The sequence below is a fragment of the Aedes albopictus genome, chromosome 3 (genome assembly GCF_035046485.1).
Source record: "Aedes albopictus strain Foshan chromosome 3, AalbF5, whole genome shotgun sequence".
Taxonomy (NCBI): domain Eukaryota; kingdom Metazoa; phylum Arthropoda; class Insecta; order Diptera; family Culicidae; genus Aedes; species Aedes albopictus.
Genome location: NC_085138.1, coordinates 210543851 through 210568214, shown reverse-complemented (window position 1 = coordinate 210568214; position 24364 = coordinate 210543851). Strand labels below are relative to the sequence as shown.

The 24364-nt window shown below is 37.3% G+C and overlaps 1 long non-coding RNA gene across 1 annotated transcript; it reads right to left on the bottom strand.

Annotated features, from left to right (window-relative positions):
- Positions 1-11034: 11034 nt before the first annotated feature.
- LOC134292180 (uncharacterized) lies at positions 11035-23306 on the bottom strand. Its single transcript, XR_009999509.1, has 2 exons — positions 23167-23306; positions 11035-23089 (listed from the first exon to the last, which is right to left on the bottom strand). It is a non-coding gene; the product is annotated as an uncharacterized LOC134292180 (long non-coding RNA).
- Between the last annotated feature and the right edge of the window lie 1058 nt (positions 23307-24364).

The following is a 24364-nucleotide window of genomic DNA, read 5'->3' as shown; positions in this document are numbered from 1 at the left end:
ATTCCACAATATTCGACTTTTCATCCACTTAAACGCAAAGGGTGATGGGGTGTGAGGATGTAATGTCCTTTCGATGTTCAAGGATCATTTTTGAGGTCCTTTTGGATCAATCCTGGTGACTGGACTTCTTCACATTTAATTTTATTAGAATTTTTGGAGGGAAATTGGATGAAATAATTGATTATTCCACAATATTCGACTTTTCATCCACTTAAACGCAAAGGGTGATGGGGTGTGAGGATGTAATGTCCTTTCGATGTTCCAGGATCATTTTTGAGGTCCTTTTGGATCAATCCTGGTGACCGGACTTCTTCACATTTAATTTTATTAGAATTTTTGGAGGGAAATTGGATGAAATAATTGATTATTCCACAATATTCGACTTTTCATCCACTTAAACGCAAAGGGTGATGGGGTGTGAGGATGTAATGTCCTTTCGATGTTCCAGGATCATTTTTGAGGTCTTTTTGGATCAATCCTGGTGACCGGACTTCTTCACATTTAATTTTATTAGAATTTTTGGAGGGAAATTGGATGAAATAATTGATTATTCCACAATATTCGACTTTTCATCCACTTAAACGCAAAGGGTGATGGGGTGTGAAGATATAATGTCTTGTCGATGTTCAAGGATCATTTTGGATTAATCCTGGTGACCGGATCAATCCTGGTGACCGGACTTCTTCCAATTTAATTTTATTAGAATTTTTGGTAGGAAATTGGATGAAATAATCGATTATTCCACAATATTCGACTTTTGATCCACTTAAACGCAAAGGGCGATGGTTATTGGCGTAACTAGAGGGGGGGGGAGTCTGGGGGCCAGTCCCCCCTCCCCAGAATCCGCCTACCCCCCGCCCACCTCCCCCAGAATCCGCCCATCCCCCCCCCCCCTCTGAAATTTTTCATGACTTTATATATGAGGGGGTTAGAAGCAAAGGGGTGTAAGTGACAAAACCCCACTTTCGAGTAAATGAGGTTTAAAGTTTTTCACCAATGTTTCATCCCATGCAAAATGTATGGAGTATCAAAATCGACCAAATTTTCTACGATTTATTGTAATTTTTCTAATCAACGTAAAAATAATCTTAAAAAAGTTCTTGAAAGCTTGAAACCAGAAGAATTTTTGTATATGCTCATCTCAAAATCGACAAAATGGTCACTTACACCCCTTTAATTCTGGGCCCCTCATATGGAAATTAGAAAAAATCTTAAAACCACGTTCGTGGTGACAAACATAGAACTATAATAGACATTTACATGGCATAATATGTGTTCAAATTGACAGTTATTGGAGACTATTCTCAACTTGTCACTCTTTACAAGATCATTTTTCAAAATGGTCTATGTAATTAGTTAGTTTTGATTTCCAAACATTTTATAACCAGAATTATATAAATAGCAATGCTTTGTTAGTCTTCTTTTTTAAATCGCGCAGAAATTAAATCTAAATGATAATTTTCAGGAATTCTTTGATGAGTATCTTTAAGAATCTTAGAATTTTCTAGCAGCATTACTGCAAACTATGGTTAAGTGGTTCTTTGTGAAATTCAAGTATCATGTGGGAAAAATCTGATTGAATTTGCAATGGAATTCCAGCAAAAGTTTTTGAATTCCTAGTGAGAATTGATGTTACATAATAAGAAATGATACATGTAGCTCAAGCGTAAACGCGAGTGTATTCTTTAATACCAAGCTGGAGGTGATTTCTAGTCGGTCACTAATATCTTTTATTTTGGGGGCCAGGAGGAATTCCTCAAGAAATCCTTCAAATTATTCAAAAAATCTACAAGTAATCCTACAAAAAACCCTGGAGTGAATCCGTTATAAAGATTATGAACGGATTACTGAAATTTTTGAACCTATCGCTGAATAAATTTTTGAAAAAATCCAGAGAGAAACTTCGGAAGAAATCATTACAGGAATTCTCGGAGCAAAACCTGCAGGAATCCCTAGAGAAATTTATGAAAGTATACCTGGAGGAATTCCTGGATGAATTCCTGGAGGAATCCAAAGAGCAATTATGCAAGAATTTCAGGTAAAAAAATCTGAAGAATCCGCATCAGAAATCCCTGTAGAAATTACTAGAAAAAGTTTAGATGAATCCTTGGAGGAATATCTGGACGCATTTCTGGAGGAATCTCTGGAGGAATTCTTCGGGAAATCACAGGAGGAATTCCTAGATGTGTTTCTGGAGGATATCCTGGACAACCTTCTGGACAAATCCCATGCGGAGTCCCTGAAGAAGTTCCTGGACTAATGCCTGGACCATTAGGGGATTTTTTTTATTATCGTACGAATTGGTACGAAATCCTGGAGAATTTTCTGGACAAATTCCTGGCGGAATCCCTGAAGAAGTTAATGGAGAAATTTCTGAAAGAGGCATCTCTGGGAAATTCCTGGAATAATGCTTGGGGCATAAGAGAAATTTCTGATGAAATTCCAAGATAAATTTCTAAAAGAATTCCCAGAGGAATTTCTGGAGGAATTCCATGAAGAATTCTTGGAGGAATTTCTGGAAGAATCCTTAGAAGAATCCCTGAAGGAATTTCTGATATATTCCTGTAGTAATTCCTGGTGGAATTTTTGGAGGAATCCGTGAAATAACTCTTGGACGGATTTCTAGAGGAATCTCTCTCTCTTCTTGGCGTAACGTCCTCATTGGAACAAAGCCTGCATCTCAGCTTAGTGTTCCATGAGCACTTCCACAGTTATTAACTGAGAGTTTCCTCTGCCAATGACCTTTTTGCATGCGTATATCGTGTGACAGGCAGTCCTGCAAAATATCAGTCTCAGTGCCTGTTTTTCAGTCGAAAATGAATGACTGCGGCGGTCGTTTTCAGTTCCTCGATGTGAGAACTAACAGAGTTCGAGAGCTCCATTCGTGAGCGACCCAACAAGATCAATTCCCAATCATCCACACACTACTCATGCTGAAAGGCCATTCGTCTCAAGCGGTGGCTTGTGAAAGTGAGTGCTCTATACGTTAGCACAGGTGAAAACACTCAACTACAGAAAATTGAATGGAAATTTAGCCCTGTCAGCTCTCGCTTTCAGCACGCTGCACAGTGGCGGGCCTCCATACAAAAGTCGGACAAAACCTCAAATGCTAGCCGAAATTGCTAAAATTCACAGGTTATGATGATTTTAGTTCCCTAAATCTATTTCTGATATGGAACTTATCATATATTTTGATTTTACTATATAAGGGTGGTTCAAAATTTTGAAATCTGCTGATTATGGAAAGCATGTAAAAATAATCGATAATAAGCTATCATGATGTGCTTTCTGAACGTAGCTTTTGATTATCCTTTTAATTTGGGGGTTCGAAACCATGTATTGGTATTAAAATAAACTATAATTGTGTATTTGTTGCTGTTAGGGTGGTCCAAAATCTTCAAAACTACATAAATCATTAGAAAAAATCGTTTACCAACGTTTTCTTTCAATGGATCAATTCAGATACACACCAATGTTGGCTGACAAGACGTGGTCTATTCTCAGGGGCTGCCCATAGATCGCGTGACATTTTGCGGTGGGTGTGTTAATTCAGCCGTTATGGGGTCAGATAGTATAGTTAAGTGAACTGTGTAAAAGTTGAACTGCTTTTTATCAATCTCGTTTCAACAACTTCAAATATGCTCTTCCGAGTTTGGGTTTTAAGGTACATCGATCCCTGCTATCACTTGTCGAAGCAACCGAAACAACCCTATATATAAAGAATTGACAATTCATATTCGCAATATTGAAGGGAGTTTTTGATAAACGATTATCAGAGATCGGTAATCATATTTATGAACAGTAGAGCTCCAGCAAATATTTCCAAAATCTTTATCACTCTGTGTGTCGTTCAGTAGAAATGTGTTTAACGAAACTGCATGAATTGCATACAATAAAACTTCAAGTTGAAAAATCAATAAAAGGAGTTTCACTCAAGAGCGCAAAATGTTTGTTTCATAAAATTGCGATTAAAATATTCAAAGATTGCCTTGGTGATCGCGACGTTTAACGCCGTTTAGTGAATTCCTTTTATATTTTATAGATGATTGTTGCTTTGAACTGTAGCGATGTGCGTGTAGAAAAGAAACACGTAGATGTCGACGAATTTGTGTCACTATATATTGAAACTTCGATAGAAGTTCGTGAAGAGATTGCTTCCAAGGTTGTTGAGCAATTCTAACGATTAAGATGAATCGAAGAAAGAACAGTGTAAGAAAATCAATGAGCAATGGTTTGTAGTTATTTTTACATGTTTTCACGGTTGTTTTTGTCTTTCTTTTATTTTGAAGGATAAAAGAGTTAGTTGTATCTAGTGAAGCACCCACATGTGTCTAAGAAAATAAAGGCTTATTCATACTTAGTCATCACTCCTTTCCTCTCCAGCTTACTGTTTTAAACTGGAGCACCCACCTTCTTGTGTTTTTCTGTCAAAAAATAAAATAATAATAAAAATAAAAAATAAAAAAAAATGTTAAAGCTGGGGCCATGACATTATTACATTATCAGACAAGCCCACCCCCCTACCCCCCTTATGACCATCTGAATTGGTGAAAGTCTCTTACAAGAATGAAAATAACACTAAAGAATACTAACATTCTGAAGTCAATTTGAACTATGTTAAGATAAAATTTAAACTTCAAACAATATCACTTCCTCCACAACCATGCGGCTCCATTGTGACCTGAGAGAAAAACAATTTTTTTTTCGCGCTTAGCGCAAAAATGCGCAAACAGTGACCTATATAGCCAAAAACTAGACAAAATTGCATGTCAGATCCGGGATACGGCGTCGTTTTCTGATGTTTCCTAAACAAGTACTGGATCTCTTTAATACGAAGTTTTTCTTCAAAATTTCATAAAAGTCAATATGTTTGCATATTGTAAAAACATAATAATTTTGTGATTGAATTCCAAACAATCCCTGAAATGTAATGGTTATTCATACCCAAAAACACAAAAAATATTGTCACATTATTCAAGTCTTCCTGACTTTTACAACGAACTCATGAAGGAAGCTCATAAAATAAAGACAATAAATACTAATATTGTAGCGCATAAAACTTCAACTTTGTAAAAATCTACAAGATTCGATTTTCGACCAAATCTCTTGAAAATTTGGGGTTTTCTTAGTTGAAGTATCTATAATGGAAGAAAAATATTAGAAAAATAAAATATTGAAGTCGATTTTTGAGGTTTTGTCCGGCTTCCGGCCACTGTGCGCTGCGTGCGACTGTGAGTACCTATTTCATTTCGTTCCCGTGTTGCTGATCGGAAAGCAACTTTGACAGGAAAACTAAAACGGAGAAAATGAAAAAAAGCAAAATATCGCTACCATAAAGGCCTGTCGAAAAATTGCAGCACTGGTGACAGGTACGAAGAAACTTTATGCCCAAGGAAGTTAAGGAAATTTCCTTTACGAAAAGATCCTGGACCGACCGGGAATCGAACCCGTCACCCTCAGCATGGTCATGCTGAATACCCATGCATTTACCGTCTCCTATAAAATTTCCTGAAGAATCTCCTGAAAGAATATCTGAAGTAATCTCTGAAGGATTTCCTGCAAAAATTCTTGAAGGAATGCTGTAGAAATTTCCGAAGAAATTCCTGGAGGGATTCCTGGATCAATTTCTGAAGAAATTCCTGAAGGAATTTCTGAAGAAATACCTGGGGTAGATCTTCGTGAAATTCCTGGAGGAGTCCCTGGAGAAATGCCTGGATGAAATCCTGGAGGAATGCCTGGCATAATTCCTGAATAAATTCACGAACAAATTTCTGGGGGAATTTCTGAAGGAAAAATTGGAAGATTTCCTAGAGAATTCCCGAAGAAATCCTTAAAGGAATTCCAAGAGGAATCTCATGAGGAATTCATGCAGGAACCCCTTTTTTTTGGAATTTTTTTTTTGGATAATTCCTGGAAAAACTCCGGGAGGAATTTCTGGGGGAATTTCTTAAGGAGCCCCTGGAGAAATTTCTGGAGAAATTGCGGTAGTAATTTCTGAAGGCATTCCTTTAGGAGTTCCTGAAGGAATTCCTATATGAATTCCTGGAGGACTTTCCTTGGGCATTTTTGAAGAAACCCCTGGGGGAATTCTTGGAAAGAACCCTGAAGGAATCCCTGAAACAGAAGGCATTCCTAGAGGAACTTCCGGACAACTTCCAGGCGGAATCCCAGGAGGAATTCCTGGAGAAATCTCTATAGGAAATTTTGGGGAAATTCCATGAAACTATTCATGGAAGAATTCCAGGAGAAATCCCTAAATCAATTCTTTGAAAAATCCTTCAATGAATTCCTGGAAGAATCTGTAGAGGAATTCTGGAAGGAGTCCATTGAGAAATTTTTGAAGAAATTCCTAGAGGAATTCTGAGAGGAATTTCTGTTGGAGTTCCAGGAGCAATTTCAGATTGAATTTCTGGGAGAATTACTTGAGGAAGCATCGGCGGAATCCATGAAATAGTTCCAGGAGGAATGTGTAGAGGAAATTGGATTAATTCTTGGAAGAAAACCTGGAAGGATTCTGGAGGAATTCCTGAATCCATTTCTGAATAAATTCCCGGAGATATTTTCTTTATTATTTTCATTATTTTTCTTTATTTGGAGCAGGGAAAAGCCCCCTTGAGTAGAACAACATACATATAGCTCATCCTCAAAAGGGCGCAAAACCTCCTCGTCTTTTCGTATCAACAGAATACATAGTTTCCCAACGATACAATTATTGCCTAAACATAACAATACACAATACTTAAATTTAAATACTAACCTACTATTATTATTAACATATTTTTAAGATGAAGAAGAGGCGAAGATTTGGTAATATTTCTTACGGAGAGTAACACGAGAGACATGGAAGTCAAACTCTGGCGAACAACGATTAAAGGTACGGCACATGCTCATGAACGGTTCATTGTGTCCATAATTTGTACGAGCGCCTCGAAAAAAAAGAAAGGGACTAGTTCTAAGTCGACGATATGGAAAGTACAAATTTAATCTTATGATTTTCGGCAACGCAGTCTTTATTGAATTAAACGAAATTTAAGCTATCTGCCCGACGTTTCGACACTGTCGGGCAGATAGCTTAAATTTCGTTTAATTCAATAAAGACTGCGTTGCCGAAAATCATAAGATTAAACCTTACAGTCGTTCGATCACCAGTACAAATTTAATTGCGAAAGCAAGGCAGAGCAATCAATTTTTGACTGCAAGAGATCAGAAATGAATAGTGCTTTTGAAACATCACGACGAACATGAAGGAGCTCCAACCCAAGCAGCTTACAGCGATCTTCGTAGTTTGGTAGGTCTTGAGGGTTACTCCACGGGAGGTGTCGTAAGGCGAAGCGTAAAAATTTTCGCTGAATTGCCTCGATACGGTGAATACTGTTTTGGTAGTATGGTGCCCAAACAACCGACGAATGTTCTAGGATCGACCTAACGAGAGCACAATAAAGAGATTTCAAACATTGTACGTTTTTAAAACCTTTAGCCACTCGGAAAATGAAGCCTAACGTCTTGGAAGCCTTGGAGGTTATGTAAGCGACCTGTTCCTTAAAAGTAAACTTGGAGTCTAATAAGACACCTAAGTCTTTAATCACAACATCTCGTTGGAGAGTAGTGGAGCCGATTCGGTAGTCGTAGATTAACGATGAGCGTTTGCGGGAAAACGATATTACGGAGCATTTAGAAGCGTTTAAATCCATACGATTCGTATCACACCACTTCACGAATACATCAAGCTGGGATTGCAAGAATGCAGCATCATCAGTATTATTGACAATTCAATACAGTTTGAAGTCATCAGCGAATGAAAGCTTGAGTGATTTAAATTGATGGTTCACGTCGTTCAAATACACCAAAAATATTAGAGGGCCTAAATTACTACCTTGAGGTACGCCAGATGTAACTGGAAAGAAGCACGAAATGGTATCTCCAATTTTGATGGCCAATTCCCGGTCACTTAAGTATGATTGAAGCCAGTCTAAGAAGGATCCCGAAAATCCGAGACGTTCGAATTTAGCAATTGCAATCTTGTGATTAATTTTGTCACCACGGTAATTGCTGACATCCTGCTTATTTCCCTTTTTGAAAACAGGAAAGACGTACGATTTTTTCCAGTGGTTCGGGAAAATTCCCGCTCGAAGCGACATGTTGAAGAGACGGGAAAGAGGTAGGGAAAGACTACTGGAACATTTTTTTCAGGACAAACGCTGGGACACCATCAGGACCGGAACTAGTTGAAGACTTCATAGATGAACATGCATTCGCGACTGTCTCGGAATCGACGATAGGGTGATTACCAACTGGAGGATGAACAGGAACATTATCAGCGGCGTCATTCACTTGTTGTTGATTTAAACATTCTTGCGTAAAAACACTAGAAAATTGATTCAAGAAAAGGTCGCAGATGCCTTCTAAAGATGACCTTTCAACATTTCCCTTTGACATGACGGTGGGAAGGCCAGATTCTTTTCTCTGTTGGTTTACATAACTCCAGAAGCTTTTAGGATTACGGCGCAAGTTTTGTTGAATTCTACGTTGGTGTGAAAAAAATAGCTTGTTGTTTAAGCGCTTGTATCGAAAATTAGCAGCCAGATATACTTGTTTACAACGTTGGGTTTTGAATTTTGAGTATTTTCGTAGGAGACAGCGTTTTGTTCTTTTTAATCGTTCCAGATGACTATTGCTCCAAGGTGGATTGACCGGCGATTTGCGTAATCGTTTGGAAACGAATTGATCGATAGCATACAGCACAATATTAGAAAACGTGACAACCGAAGAGTTGAGGTCTGGGTTGATAATATCACACCAATTGATATTAGAGAAAAATTATTCCTGAAGAAATACCTAGGGTAGTTCCGGTAAAATTCGCGGTAGAAATGCCTGGATGAAATCCTGGAAGAATGCCAGGGGCAATACCTGGAATAATTCTTGAATGAATCTCGGAAAGAATTTTTGAGAAAATTTTTAAAAGAATCCCTTGAGGATTTCCTGGAGGATTCCTGAAAAAATATTTGAAGGAATTCCCAGAGAAATCTCAGAAAGAATTCATGCAGGAATCGCAGGAGAAATTATTGGAATAATTCTTGGATAAACTCTCGGAGGAATTCTTGAAGAAATTTCTTAATGAATCCCTGGAGGATTTTATAGATAAATTCTTGGAGAAATTGCGGTAGTAATTTCTGAAGGAATCTTGGAATGTCTGGAGGAATCCCTATAGAAATCTCTAGAGGAACTTCTGAAGGAATGCCTGGAGGAACCCCTGGACAAACTTCTGGAGATATTCCTGTATCAATTGCTGGAGGAGTATCTCGAGAAATTCCTTAAGAAATCCTTTGAGAAACCCTGAAGAATTTCCTTCAAGAATCCCTGAAGAAATTCCTGGACTAATGCCTGGAGCAATCTCTGGATAAATTCCTAGATGAATTCCTGGTGGAGTTTTTAGAAGAATTTTGGGAGGGACCTCTAGAAAAGCTCCCGGAGCAATCTCTAGATGAATTCCTAGAGAAATCCTGGGATGAGTCTATGGATAAACTCCCAGGAAAAATTTCTAAAGAAACCTCTTGAAAAACTCCTAGAGGAATCCTTAGAGAAATTTCTAGAGAAATTCTTGGAAGAATTCCTGGAAAAATTCTTGGAAGAATCCTTGGAGAAATCCCTGAAGCAATTTCTGGAGGAACCTCAGGACGAATGCCTGGAAAGTTCTGGACAAATTCCTGCAGGAAGTTCTGGACAAATTCCTTGCGGAATCCCAGGAAGAATTCCTGGATAAATTTGTAAAGAAATTTTCTGTGAAATTCCGAGGAACTATTCCTGGAATGAATTCCTGGAGGAATCTCGAGAGAAATTCTGGAAGCAATTACTGGAGGAATTTCAGAAGAAATTCCAAGATAAATTTCTGAAGAAATTCCAAGATAATTTTCTAAAGAAATTCAAATAGAAATTCGCCTCATATGCGGAAAACGCCTAAATGTATGTAATTCCCTGAAGGGTGGTTTGGCGCCGGGTAACAAAACCCATCTAAAATCGTAGGACGACCAGATTCCTTCTACTCGCCTCATATGCGGAAAACGCCTAAATGTATGTAATTCCCTGAAGGGTGGTTTGGCGCCGGGTAACAAAACCCATCTCAGGACGATCGTATTCCTTCAATTCGCCTCATATGCGGAAAACGCCTAAATGTATGTAATTCCCTGAAGGGTGGTTTGGCGCCGGGTAACAAAACCCATCTCAGGACGATCGTATTCCTTCAATTCGCCTCATATGCGGAAAACGCCTAAATGTATGTAATTCCCTGAAGGGTGGTTTGGCGCCGGGTAACAAAACCCATCTCAGGACGATCGTATTCCTTCAATTCGCCTCATATGCGGAAAACGCCTAAATGTATGTAATTCCCTGAAGGGTGGTTTGGCGCCGGGTAACAAAACCCATCTAAAATCGTAGGACGACCAGATTCCTTCTACTCGCCTCATATGCGGAAAACGCCTAAATGTATGTAATTCCCTGAAGGGTGGTTTGGCGCCGGGTAACAAAACCCATCTTTGAACACCCCAAGTTCTCCATATAAACTCTTGTCACTTCTAGGGTCCCAAACCCCTGTTCTTATTTTCTCATTCCAGAATAAAATTTAGTGTTGAACGGAGTTATCAACAGCAAATATATGTTATATTCATATATGTATTCCCGTGCAAATGTAGAATGCCTATTTCTGATTTTTTTTAAAGATACAATCCATTCCAATAGGCCGTTGAACTATTACAATATACCAAATCTTCTTTGTTACCCAACGTAAGAATTAGATAAGAATTAGATAATTGCTTCTTCAAAATGGCTTATCACTTCACGTTAATTGAAAAAAGGATTTGTGTTGTCACCAAATAAATTACCAATTTCTGAGGAATTACACTATTTTAATAGCAATTGATTCCCAATTGATATTTTTCAACATTTTTTTTCTTATTTCTCACGCGTCGCAAAACATCCTGAACTTCGTCGACAGTGGAATTGTTTCGGATATAAAAGAATACCAACTATACAAGTTAAGGCTCGAGTATGAACTAATCTATATTGCACAGTTTTCTATCCGATAGCCGAAGAGGCACTAATTTTATAATGAACATTCAGATATAAGGGGATCATCACTTAGGTCGAATTCAATTATTATATTATTATAATATAATACATATATATTAGGTTGTCCCAAAATTGCACATGGTCAAAAAGCTTGGGGGCTCACCCTGCAAATGATAGCTAAGGGTGTTGGAAACAAAGTTTTGTATGACGGCAACTTTAAGAAATGACGTTTAGAGGTCGCCCCGTCGAGATTTTTGAAAAATGGCCATTTTACGTAATAAATTTCATCCAAATATTTTTTCCGTACAAAAATTGGCATTACCCACTATTTTTATATTTTTTACAGCTTGATATGGATCCAAACTTCTTGGGAAAAATAATTAACGACATGTTTTGCTGGTAACTTTTTGATACTGGTTTTTTGAATTTACTAAAATTTGTCATTTTTTGATATACTGCGCATTTTACCCATCATAAAAAGTATCTGAATCGAATGCTAATTTAAAACAATTTCCATCAAAAGATAGAAAATTTTAATTAAGAACTTTGCCGAAGACAGCATTGGTTTTTTTTTATCCGTTTTAGAGTTATTCACAATTTACTATTTGGTGAAATTTGAATTTTTGGGTATTTTTCTAAAAATGTCACATAAGAATTTCCTTAAAACACCTCTTCCTCTTCTCTTCTTGTTGGCGTAACGTCCTCACTGGGACAAAGCCTGCTTCTCAGCTTAGTGTTCTATGAGCACTTCCACAGTTATTAACTGAGAGCTTCCTCTGCCAATGACCATTTTGCATGCGTATATCGTATGGCAGGCACGAAGATACTCTATGCCCAAGGAAGTCAAGGAAATTTCCTTTACGAAAAGATCCTGGACCGACCGGGAATCGAACCCGTCACCCTCAGCATGGTCATGCTGAATACCCGTGCGTTTACCGCCTCGGCTATATGGGCCCCTTCCTTAAAACACATGAAAAGTAAAAAATTACGTATGCTCAACAAGTTTTTGTCTTGATTGTTTTATGGAATTATGGTGATATCATTAATTGTTTTTTTTTGTTATTGAATCCCTTCATATACAAATTAACTCGCAAATTTCTTAAAAAGCTAGCTCTCTTGACAAGCTTCGTACTGCCTATTGATTTTTTAAAGCTATTCTCCACAAAGTGTTGAGCCATATTTTCGCATTTATCTTACTTTCCTTCGTGTAGAAAAATAATTGAGAATATCGACTCTCAATTATTTTTCTACACGAAGTCGTTTGAGTCCTGGACCAGTGAAACAGCCCAGGAAACATTAGCAAAGTGAATAAAGGCGAATACGTTGATCCATACAAAATTCAAATCGCGATTACGAACATCTTATACCAATACCAATTTTTAGATACTTTCGTTCAAATTCAAGACAAAAAGCAGAGCATGTCTTTTTTTTACATTTACTGACTTGAACTATCTTTATCAACACTGAAAATAAGATACACCGAGGCAACGGGTGGGATACACGCTAACCTGAAACTACCCATCGCCTGGGTCGTTTCTACCCGGATTTTCATGTTGTTAGCAGTTGTCAAAATCCGGGTAACCCGAAAACCCAGATAGGTTAAATCTGGGTAAAGATCTGGGTAATCGGCACTTTGTCACTTTCCGGCTTGAGAATATGGCAGCGGTCAGGCGAACGCTGGCAATTATGGGTGTTTCCTCGAAAAATATGAGGATAAATGACGGGAAAACAGTTAAATTCTTCCAGGGAACTGTTTTCCTGCATCAGGTAAGTGAACAGCACACGGGAATTGGGAGCTTTTTATTAAAAATCTAAATTGGAAATAAATTAACAAAATCAAGGTCCAGGAGGAGCTGGGTACCGGTTACCCAGATTTTGCAACCAACATCGGTAACCCAGATTAGAGTAAAGGTGCCTTTACTCAGATTAGAGTAACTGCAGTTTTGCTCAATCTGGGTCGCTTTGACACCAATCTGGGTAACTGAGGGTTAGCGTGTAAGATGAACCAGTGAGTTAACGTAATGTTATCCAAGGTTAGAACAATTTGTTTACCATAACACATTCACGGCATACAATAAGACAAGGTAGGCTATTATTGGTAAACAGCAGTTTTGGACGAAAACAATTAACGTCATTTTTATCGTTCTATGTTGATCAAAATGAAAAGAACTACTAGAACGTTTTATTCATGTCTTTGAACGATTTAAACAACATCACTGAAAACCAAAACGGCATGTTTTGCGGAATGTATCACCTTCTAAATGATATAGAAAATGTGCCGTGCGTTTGATTGTGTATTATGCTCGTATAAACCAATGTCAGTACATAAACGTTAAAAATGCCATGGCCTACTGAGGCATCTCAAAATGGTACCTAATGATAAAGTTTCTCGCTAGTAGGTACCTTTCTATATCAAAGAAAATGGATTTGTCAATGGAAACAAAAATGCAATAAATGATGCCACCATAATTCCATAACACAATGAAGACAAAAACTTCTTGAGTAACGTGATTTTTTACTTTGTGTGTGTTTTTGGGACGTTCTTTTGGGATTATTTTTTTAAAACCTAAAAATCAAAATTTTACCAAATAGTAAATCATAAATAGGGTAATTGTTCCCATCGTTGTGGTAGTACCTATTGTTGCGGTAATGGCTAATTGAGCACTTTTTCGACTGAAATGTTACCAAAAGGTATTTTTAATAGATGTATTGTGCTTAAATTATGAGATTGCACCATTTGTTTGCTTAAGATTTGCCCAAAAATCTATTTAAAAAAAATATTTTCCTTAATATGTTTGCTGCTGTGTTCCTATTGTTGCGGTAGTGTTCCTAATAATGCGGTATTCCATATGATTTCAATGGGATACCGCAACATTAGGAACAAATACCGCAACATTAGGAACAAATACCGCAACAATAGGAACACAAAGTTCTTTTAGATAAAAACGAATAAAATGCTCATAACAACCTCAAAGTGGCAATATTTCGTTATTTTCCCGTAGATAAAGGATAGATTCTATTATTTTCAATTCAATCCAAGTAAAAAATTTGCTTGGGGCGATTCAATTGTGGTTTGAGCATGAACCCAGTGCTTAACTCCTCCATGATCGGATCAATTACCCTAACTCTAAAACGGATAAAAAAAACTCAATGCTGTCTTCGGCAAAGTTTTTCCTCATAAAATTTGCTATCTTTTTATGGACATTGTTTTAAATTAGCATAATGTTCAGATACTTTTTATGATGGGTAAAATGCACAGTATATCAAAAAATGACAAATTTTAGTAAATTCAAAAAACCAGTATCAAAAAATTACCAGCAAAACATGTCATTATTTATTTTTCCCAGGTAGTTTGGATCCATATCAAGCTGTAAAAAACATAAATAGTGGGTATTGCCAATCTTTGTACGGTATAAAATATTTATATGAAATTTATTACGAAAAATGGCCATTTTTCAAAAATTTCACCGGGGCGACCTCTAAACGTCATTTCTGAAAGTTGCCGTCATACAAAAGTTTGTTTCTAACACCCTTAGCTATCATTTGCAGGGTGAGCCCCCAAGCTTTTTGACCATGTGCAATTTTGGGACAACCTAATATATATACAGCCATTCCATAGAAAAACGATATAGTGCAACTCCGATTGTCGTGAAACTTGGTTGGTTTGTAGTCCTTCGAAAATAGTTAGATCCGTATTTTTTTTATTTCGTCATTAGGGAGACCAATTTTTTGATAAGATGGTCTCAAAATCATTTTAAAAACTGAAAATTTTCAAAACATCATAACTTTTGAATCAGTCAACCGATTTCAAACTACTTTTTTGTTTGTTTGTGAAAGCTATTGAATTCTAGTTTTCTGGAAAAATACGCAAAATGGGCCAAATTGTGTTTTTGTGTAAAAAAAAAATGCAAATATATTATTTTTTCACGTCTTCTTGGTCTTGGGAGCAAAGAGGTAGTCTGTTTTTTTCCAGAAAGTTCAGGAAATTTGGCGTAACATATCACAAAATCAAAAATGTATGTTTTTTTAGTTTTTGAGGTATGGTTTTTGAAAATAAAAGGCCAAATTTTCCCATACAAAAACTTTTTTTTAATTTGATTATCTAATGAATCCTTATACACATGGATACCCAAAAGACCAGGAAGCACTCAAAAAAGCAATACAAGGCATGGTTTAATTCATATTTACAATATCGGGCAATTTTAGAGCAGTTAGTTTTAAAATACATGACTCTCGATATTCAAAAAAATCATCTCAAAAACTAAAAAACATACATCTCTGATTTTTTTGATATTTTACGCCAAGTTTCCTGAACTTTCAAATGAAAATATAAAACCAGGGTATCTCTTTGGTTCCGAGACCATGAAAACGTGAAAAACTAATATATTTGCATTTTTTGCACAAAACACAATTTGGCCCATTCAGCTTATTTTTTCCTAAAAACTAGAATTTAATAGCTTTCAAACAAAATAAAAAATAAGTTTGAAATCGATTAACTAATTCAAAAGTTATGTTTTTTTGAATATTTTTGATTTTTTAAAACCTTGATTTTTAGGACCACCTGAAAATTGTTCACCCTAATGACGAAATAAAAAAAATACGGTTCTAATTATTTTCGAACAACTACAAACCCACCAAGTTTCACGATAATCGGAATTGCACTATATATCGTTTTTCTATTGTGGATTTACCGGCTACTTATATTCTACCGGTCTCTTCAGTATGGCCTCCAAAGTAGCCATTTTAGAGCATCGCCACGGCAGTCCTCATCGCTATCTCTATTATACCACTCCTTTTCGGGTGCTATTTTAGGATAGCACCTCACCTTCCCACCAGTGGTTTCTATTTTGGGTTTAGAGACTTCAAAAACATATTGATTTTCCACCGTGCGTTGCAAAAAGTGGTCCTTATTTTTTATCAGACGTAGTACAAACTAAAACATTAAATATATCCAAACTTTTGACGAATCCTGCATAAAATGGCATAAAGCGTCACAGACAAGCACACGTAACACATATAACATTTCGTCATAGACAAGCAGACGGGCAGCAGGGACAAAAGTCCTGGGGCCTGACGCACCACCCCCCCCCCCCCCTCGCTTACGAGTCAGCTGCGTAGTCGACGACTAAGAATAGGACTACTAAGCCCAATTCAAGGTGTCAAGCGACCCGTGCTGAGGAATGAGTGATCGAGGGCTAGATCGGAGGAAGGGGGGGTGAAAAAGATGCTCGATCTTTAACGGAGCCTGTGGGGTACCTGGGCACCCCCCACGTAAGCTGTCCCTTACCGCGTTAATGCAGGGCTCTGGCGTGGTGGACGTTCTTTCCCGTGCTACTCGTGGGATTTAATCATGAAGTCAAATAAACAAAATCAATAGCCCCTCTCTGAAGCAATACCTTCTTGGTGGTTCCGGAGAGACGTAGGGTTTGGCGACCATAGGAATGGTTTAGTGGGTACGAGGAGAGAGTAGTCCTGGCTTTTACTTTTGTTGTAGAAGACGGCCTCAGAACTACACTACCCTAACCTTCTGTTAGGGTGTCTGTTGAGCAGATTATCCCCCTATGGTTTAGAAGGAAAAAAAAGACAAGCAGACGTTTCCGGTCTCCCTCTAGTCATCTCTTATCGTTTTATGTTTTAAAGAAAATTTAAACCAAATATTCTGTAGTTTGCAAATTGTTCACAGACGGCGCTCACATAATTTTTGCTCCTGCTTGACGTTCGCTCACTACCGTCACTTACTGAGCGTTTTGTGAAATAGCGTGTTTGGCATTGGGGATTATGTTTACATGACGATGATTTTAATAGCAATTTCTTTCAAGTGATACGTTTGCTATTCAAAGTCATAGTCGTGGAAACATATTCACCCAATCTAAAAGGACTGATTTTTGCCAATAGAGTGGCCAATCATATTGTGGATATACCGGCTACTTGTATTCTACCGGGCGCTTCAGTATGGCCTCCAAAGTAGCCGTTTTATAAAAAGAGTAACTTAAAAATGGTTTTAAACATTTTTATTGTATGCGATATTCGTCGTTGCCACTAGCTAGTGGCAGCGACATTCATTTTTTGACAATCAAGTTGATTTTTATATGAAAACGGCTACTTAAGTAATCGGTAGAATACAAGTAGCCGGTAAATCCACAATAAACTAGGTGACAATAGTAAGCGAATGTACAACTTGAACAAAAACGCTGCGAATGCTACAGATGGGCAGTTAGCCAACTATAAAATTTTTGAATAAACGTGAATCGGTATACTTGAGAATTATTAGTACTGCGTCTGTTTGTTTGTGATAGGGTTCTGGAAAACATCTGGTCACGTAAGACAAAGTAGGGAAGTGGAACAAATCTCGGCAGGGGAAGTGGACAAATCTCGGCAGGGGTCCTATTTTGGGCACTTTTCTGCTATAACTCAGCCAATTCTGAAGCAATTGACACAATTTTTGGAACGCGATGAGATACGTATATTATCTAGCCGTGTACAAAATTTCAAGTCAATTGGTTTGGAATTGACTGAGTTATAGCGAAGAGTGCCCAAAATACCGGCCGCTGCCCAAGTGGTTCGTTACCCTACATCAATATTCACCTCTTGCTTTATTTATCCACTGCTGTTAATTTCCACAATACTGCTCAGCTCACTTCACCGCAAAATGTAAATAAAGAATGTGACGTCACACAAACCATCGGAATAGCAACTCAGTGCAAGATTTGAGTGGGTCCCCAAATGTGGAAACCCATCGCTGATCCCATGTCGCCTCCTTATTTTTCGTTCCTGTTTAGATACCACCGGTGTCTAACCCTATTCAGGGCCCGGAAATAGGGATAGGAACCTAGATAGGGACGCCCGTGGCGATGCTCTTATAAAAGGAGTAACTTAAAAATGATTTTAAACATTTTTATTGAATGCGCTATTCCTCGTTGCCACTAGCTATTTACTCAGCGACATTCATTTTTTGACAATCAAGTTGATTTTTATATGAAAACGGCTACTTTGTAACGGCTACTTAAGTAACCGGTAGAATACAAGTAGCCGGTAAATCCACAATATGCAATGAATGTATATTAGGGCAGTTCAGACTTTTAACATGTCAAAAATTCAAAGCTCCCATATGTTCATTGCAATCCTTGATGCAAAACTAGAGCCCTCTCATATTTTCGGCAAAATAGGTTTACAGTCAGGTCTTTTTTACGCGGTTTTCATTTACGCGGCCGCATAAATGCAAACTCCATACAAAAAAAAAGTTCATCGTCTTATTTTTGCATGATTCGTCGAGAAATGGTGAGACTTTTTTTACGCGGTTTTTTGAATTTTGAACTGTGTTTTTTTTACGCGGTACGTATGCCCCGCGTAAAAAAAACCTGACTGTATATGGGAATTACTATGGAGAATTTAAAAAAAGGTTCTCCGCTCTGTATAGCATAAACACGTGGATGAAGTCATAGGGTCGAAGTCAAATTGAATTCTCTGACCTCAATGATGAATGTTGCCGAAGACCGCAACTCGTTTCGACTCACGAGACAGAAGTTATTAATCAATAATCATCCATGCATGCTTGAACAGAAGACCGCAGCTCGACCGACACGCTTGACACGCAATCATAGTATGCGTGTTATCATCTTGCACATCTTGCAGGACATCGTGTATAAAGATGCGCATGTGAGTAAGAATTTGTTTAACCTTCCAGGACGCGCGCCTTCAAGTAACCAAAACTGCACCGCGCTCGCGCTGTATACGAAAAGCGAGGTTTTTTAGTAGTGTTGTACTTTTTGCAACAGCGCGCGCGCTGAAGGGTTAATAACTTTTTACCCGATTGACGAAATAAGTTCCGATCTTCGACAACATTCATCATTGAGATCTGAAGAATTCAATTCGGCTTTGACCCTATGAGTTCATCCATGAGGTGCATTAAAGCGCGCAGAACGTTTATCGAAAATTCTTCATAGTAATTCCCATATAAACCTATTTTGCTTTTGGGCCACCATTAAGCACAAACGTCTTGAAATCCCGCTTCAACAATGCATCAGAACTTCAGCACAAATCTCAAGAAGCAAGCTTCAAACAATCATGCATTTTATTATTCTGTTTTGCTCACTTGTAATAAGCTTAACCACAGACAAACAGACTTAACACTTGCGAAAATTCCATCGACCACGCTTTTAACGATCATTTTAAATTTTCATAGTTGTGGCTTTCACAACCAGAGGCGCGTGTATCGTTTTTCTATGTGTTTGACGTTTCACACTAGTGCCTTCTGTTGACAATATTGCACAACACAGTGATTCGTGCAACTTTTCCACCAGGTGATGGTAGTGTGAACTGGGCGATGGATTTCCATGTAAATCGTTCAAGGTGTTACGTCTGTTTGTCTATGGCTTAACCCTCTAATACCCAAATTTTTGATTTTGATCTAAATATCATTTTTCGTCATCTAAAATCGATTTAAACATGTTTTGGAAGATGATTCTGTTTATTTATCGATTTCGTGAATTTCAGTTTTTGATTTTTCTAATTTTTATTTTTGAACATTCTTAGATTTTTATATTTTTCCTGGAAGCCTATTTGGGGTACGGATTTTTTTAGATGAAAACATTTTGAGATTTTATGATTATTGTTAAAATATTTTTATTTTAAATTTTTTTCATAGAAAACTAGCTGTACCCGGCAAACTATGTCTTGCCTACTGCGTTTTTTGACGTTTCAAGTTTCTAGCCAAGACCAAGTCCCCAGTCAAAATGTATGAAAGTTCAATTTTCAAAAACTCTCAATTTTTCATGTGTTATGCCTCATAAACCTTCCTTGGGTGAAAACTAACAGAACAAAACTAAGACGACCAAAATCGGACCTTCCGTTCGCAAGTTATGCGCGGTCCCACGTATGCCACTGCATTTTTATATCATAGAAAATTTAATTTTCCGTGTAATTTTAAGAAAAATAATTTAAGAGTGTATTCGATTCCCTTAAACTATAAAACTAGGATAGAATGATTTGGGAAAAATCTTAAATATGCTAATTGTAGCGGTTTAATACAAAATAAACAATGACTTCTAGAAGGTGATTAAAACATCAATTTTTCAATGATTTATAAAAAAAATGTGAATACGCTTTAAAATACACCAAAAACCATTTTGAGATATACAAAACAGTCCTAAGAATCAGCCAAAAATATAAAAATTTTGATTTTGCACGAAACAAAAATTAGAAAAATGCTCAAACTATACCCCGTCTAAAGGCGGGGTTGGGTATTAGAGGGTTAAAATAAGAAGCTCAGGTGCATTGGTTTTGTTTTATGAAGTGATTTGTGCTTTCGAAATCGTGAGTAGGTGCCAAAGTTGGCCATTGTGACAACTATTTTGGGATTCATGTTTATAGTCTGAACTACCCTACTGTATATATATATAGATAGATAGATAGATAGATAGATAGATAGATAGATAGATAGATAGATAGATAGATAGATAGATAGATAGATAGATATATATACAGTTTAGTTAAGTTTAGTTTTATATAGGTATGTACATGTTATGTAAAAAAAAATACGAGTTAAATACCTTCCTGTTCTGTTCAATCGACTCGACTTTTCTTATATTTGAAGCTCTCGAAAATTGTACTATATCCAACTTTTTTCATCTCAATGCACTAGTTTTCACATGAATAGGGGGTTAGGAGCTGTGGATATCCCTAGAATTACTTTATATAGTTTACTAAAAGGTTCAAACCTATTCTTACACTGAATGAGTTGTTAAGGGGTGGAAGAAATTTCGACCACATCAATTTATGGGTTCTACTTCTTGAAGCTATCAGGAAAATCAGTCCGACCAATGTCTTGATGCTACACTGAAAAAAGAGACATGGTAACGGTGACCAATCCGAGGGTGAAATTAAGACACTTTTACTACTTGATTTTGGTAGACCATAATTTATTTTTGAAACTACCATGAGCAGGGTATAATTTACCATGTCACTTTTTGTTTACATTTTATGGTATTTTCAAAAATGATTCCATAGTCAATTTTACCATGTGTGTCACAAGCGGCATGGTAAGATTGACTTTCGAAAATGGTTTTAATTACTATGCATGTAGTTCAGCAGTCATCCATTTTTGTTTACGTTAAAAAAAAACAGTAGATAAATAAAAAACATTATATTTATTATTTTTTTCAATCAAATACAACTTATTACAAATATAATAAACACCTTAATAATAACATACCGGAGTATGTTGGGGCCGTTGGGCTCACCATTGGGGCGGAGCTGGGGAAGTTTTCTTGGTCACCATCACCCGCTCGCAGAGTACACGAAAAATATTTTAATTATTTCATTCATTACAATTACCTTTTACAATTTAAAACACTGAACCTAATAACAGTCATAAACCCACCTAATATCAGTTATTATGATACCACAATATTGCTATAAGTCAAACTTATACTTTTCATATGTTTTGGATAATGAACAAAAAGTATAAGGTTTAACTTATACTTTGAATAAGTTTTCAGATTGAATATTTCCCGCCGAAAATCGCCCATGGAATCGCCTGAACAGCAAACAAAAAGAGTGAGTATTTTAAAGATTATTTTACTTTAGAAAAACCAAAGTTCGTCTCTCATATTGTAGCATCGTATAGTGGCAGCTGCCGAAAGTCCTTTGCAGGCCACGACTCGCGGTCCAGGTCTTGTTCGAGGAGATGCCGCCATCCGAGAAGTTCCTTTAATTCAACTAGACGCAGCAGAAGCCGCAGCGGCAGCTCGGGAAAATCGCCATCGAAATTCCGAAACCGCTCAGGATCGCTAGTCGCCAGAAACACGATGTGCTCCGCGACTTTGAAGAGGAAGGAATGACCCGGAAGATAACAAAGTCGAAGAGGAAGGACAGAGATAACCGCAAACCAGTGCAATTTACGGCACGGGAGATTCGAAGGATGGAGGATGAGGACGGATTAGGGGGGTAAGATTTTCTGTGATATTTGATGAAACAAAATAATAACGATGAATTTCTCATTTTCAGTTGCAGTTCCGAGGTGATGTTGGCACGCAAAACGGATGCAAAGGCAAACTTCTCAAGCGATACGACACCGGCTTGAAGTAACAAATGCGCCACCCCACATAGGAGGACTGACCGCTGAACAAGGAAAATGTCCCGGTCACCTAGAAAATTGCAATCTTTCAACACGCAAAGTTATTAAAAATTAAAATTAGTTAATAAACTAGATATGTATTTATGATAAAACTTGTTTTTAATCATGTCTACTTGAAGAAAAAACAGTAGGAAATTCAAAATATATGGTAGTAGGTTTTATTAATTGTTCCACATACATAGCATTAATAACTGTTATAGCAATCATGAGCGTTACTGATTGATTGTATTAGGTTAAACTTATACATCTCATATCTTGTATCTTTTGCTATACATTACATTCAGCTATATGGTTTATTAGAAAAACGAAATGGCAAAAATGTATAACATTTTCTTATACATTCAATAAGGATTTTTCTTTTCGTGTAGTTTGGTATGTAGTTTTCCGGCTCGGATGTTTCTGGAGGATGCCTAACGGGAGTGGGCTACGTTGTCCGGGAAATTTAGCTGCTAGAGCGGATGCGACATCGGGGGTTCCTTCTGCTGCTTCTCTAAAAGTGATGGATAATTGGTGCAGGAACTGAATTTTCAGTAAAAACAAACGTTCAGAATGTTCTGGGAATCCTAGTATTCACTGTTCAATTGACGTTGTTGTTGAAGTTGTTCCACGCACTGATGCTCGGAACAACATTGGCAAATGGAACACGTATTGCTTGAACTGGTGCAAGAATTGTGACCATCCTTGGATTACGGATGATGGAAGCAGAAGTTCCTCTTTCGGCTAGGTAAACACCTTGGTAAAATCCGACCGGCGGAAGCTTCCAATACGGCACCCTGTTTTTACACTCAACGCCATGGGCACTGTCCAACGGTATTTGGCCATCCGGGTTGGTTCACTTACTTGCGAACGAAGGATTTGTCTTTGGTTTTGTAGGGACATCGTTCGGACAAGACACTGCGAGTCCCAATGTATAAAATTTACAGATTTTGTTAGCGAAATTGAACGAAGTGATTCAAGATTAACTTACTTACCAAGTTATTATGTATAAATACTTGTTAATATTTAGCAATACATCTTTTAAAAATATAAATCTTTTCCACACAAATAGAAAAATATCCAATTATTTTATCATTCCGCAAAGATGGCCGAAAATATTATTTTGATGAAATTTGTTTCAACTAAATATGGAAATGGTAGAAAATAATCACAAACATAGTTCTGGCAAACACGAATGGTGTTATTAAGATAACTACGTTTGATAGTGATGATTACTATGCGTTAAGCCAGAAGGACATGATAAATTCAAGAAAAAGATAGTTGTTCTAATCTAAAACATTTTCAGTATTACTATTTTCTTGCATAGTAAAATTAAACATGGTCGAATAGTTAATATTACTCTAAAATTTATTTCAGTGTACGGATATACACTAAGAAATAAAAGTATACACTGAAAAATATTTAAACCCAAAGAATAAGTTCTAAAAACTCAAATTTGGCTAAACAGCTTATAGTTTTTACTCAGCATTGGGTTGTTTTCTCCCTCACCCCACACGAATGTTGTCAAAAACGAAGAGAGAAGCACCGACATATCCGTGCGGCTCCGTGGAAGAAGCCAAATCTGGGTTATCTTGACTAAACCCAAATTTGCGTCAAATAAGGCCTCCGCTGGGTGAAAATAACTTACACGAAAAATATTTTAATTATTTCATTCATTACAATTACCTTTTACAATTTAAAACGCTGAACCTAATAACAGTCATAAACCCACCTAATATCAGTTATTATGATACCACAATATTGCTATAAGTCAAACTTATACTTTTCATATGTTTTGGATAATGAACAAAAAGTATAAGGTTTAACTTATACTTTGAATAAGTTTTCAGATTGAATATTTCCCGCCGAAAATCGCCCATGGAATCGCCTGAACAGTAAACAAAAAGAGTGAGTATTTTAAAGATTATTTTACTTTAGAAAAACCAAAGTTCGTCTCTCATATTGTAGCATCGTATAGTGGCAGCTGCCGAAAGTCCTTTGCAGGCCACGACTCGCGGTCCAGGTCTTGTTCGAGGAGATGCCGCCATCCGAGAAGTTCCTTTAATTCAACTAGACGCAGCAGAAGCCGCAGCGGCAGCTCGGGAAAATCGCCATCGAAATTCCGAAACCGCTCAGGATCGCTAGTCGCCAGAAACACGATGTGCTCCGCGACTTTGAAGAGGAAGGAATGAC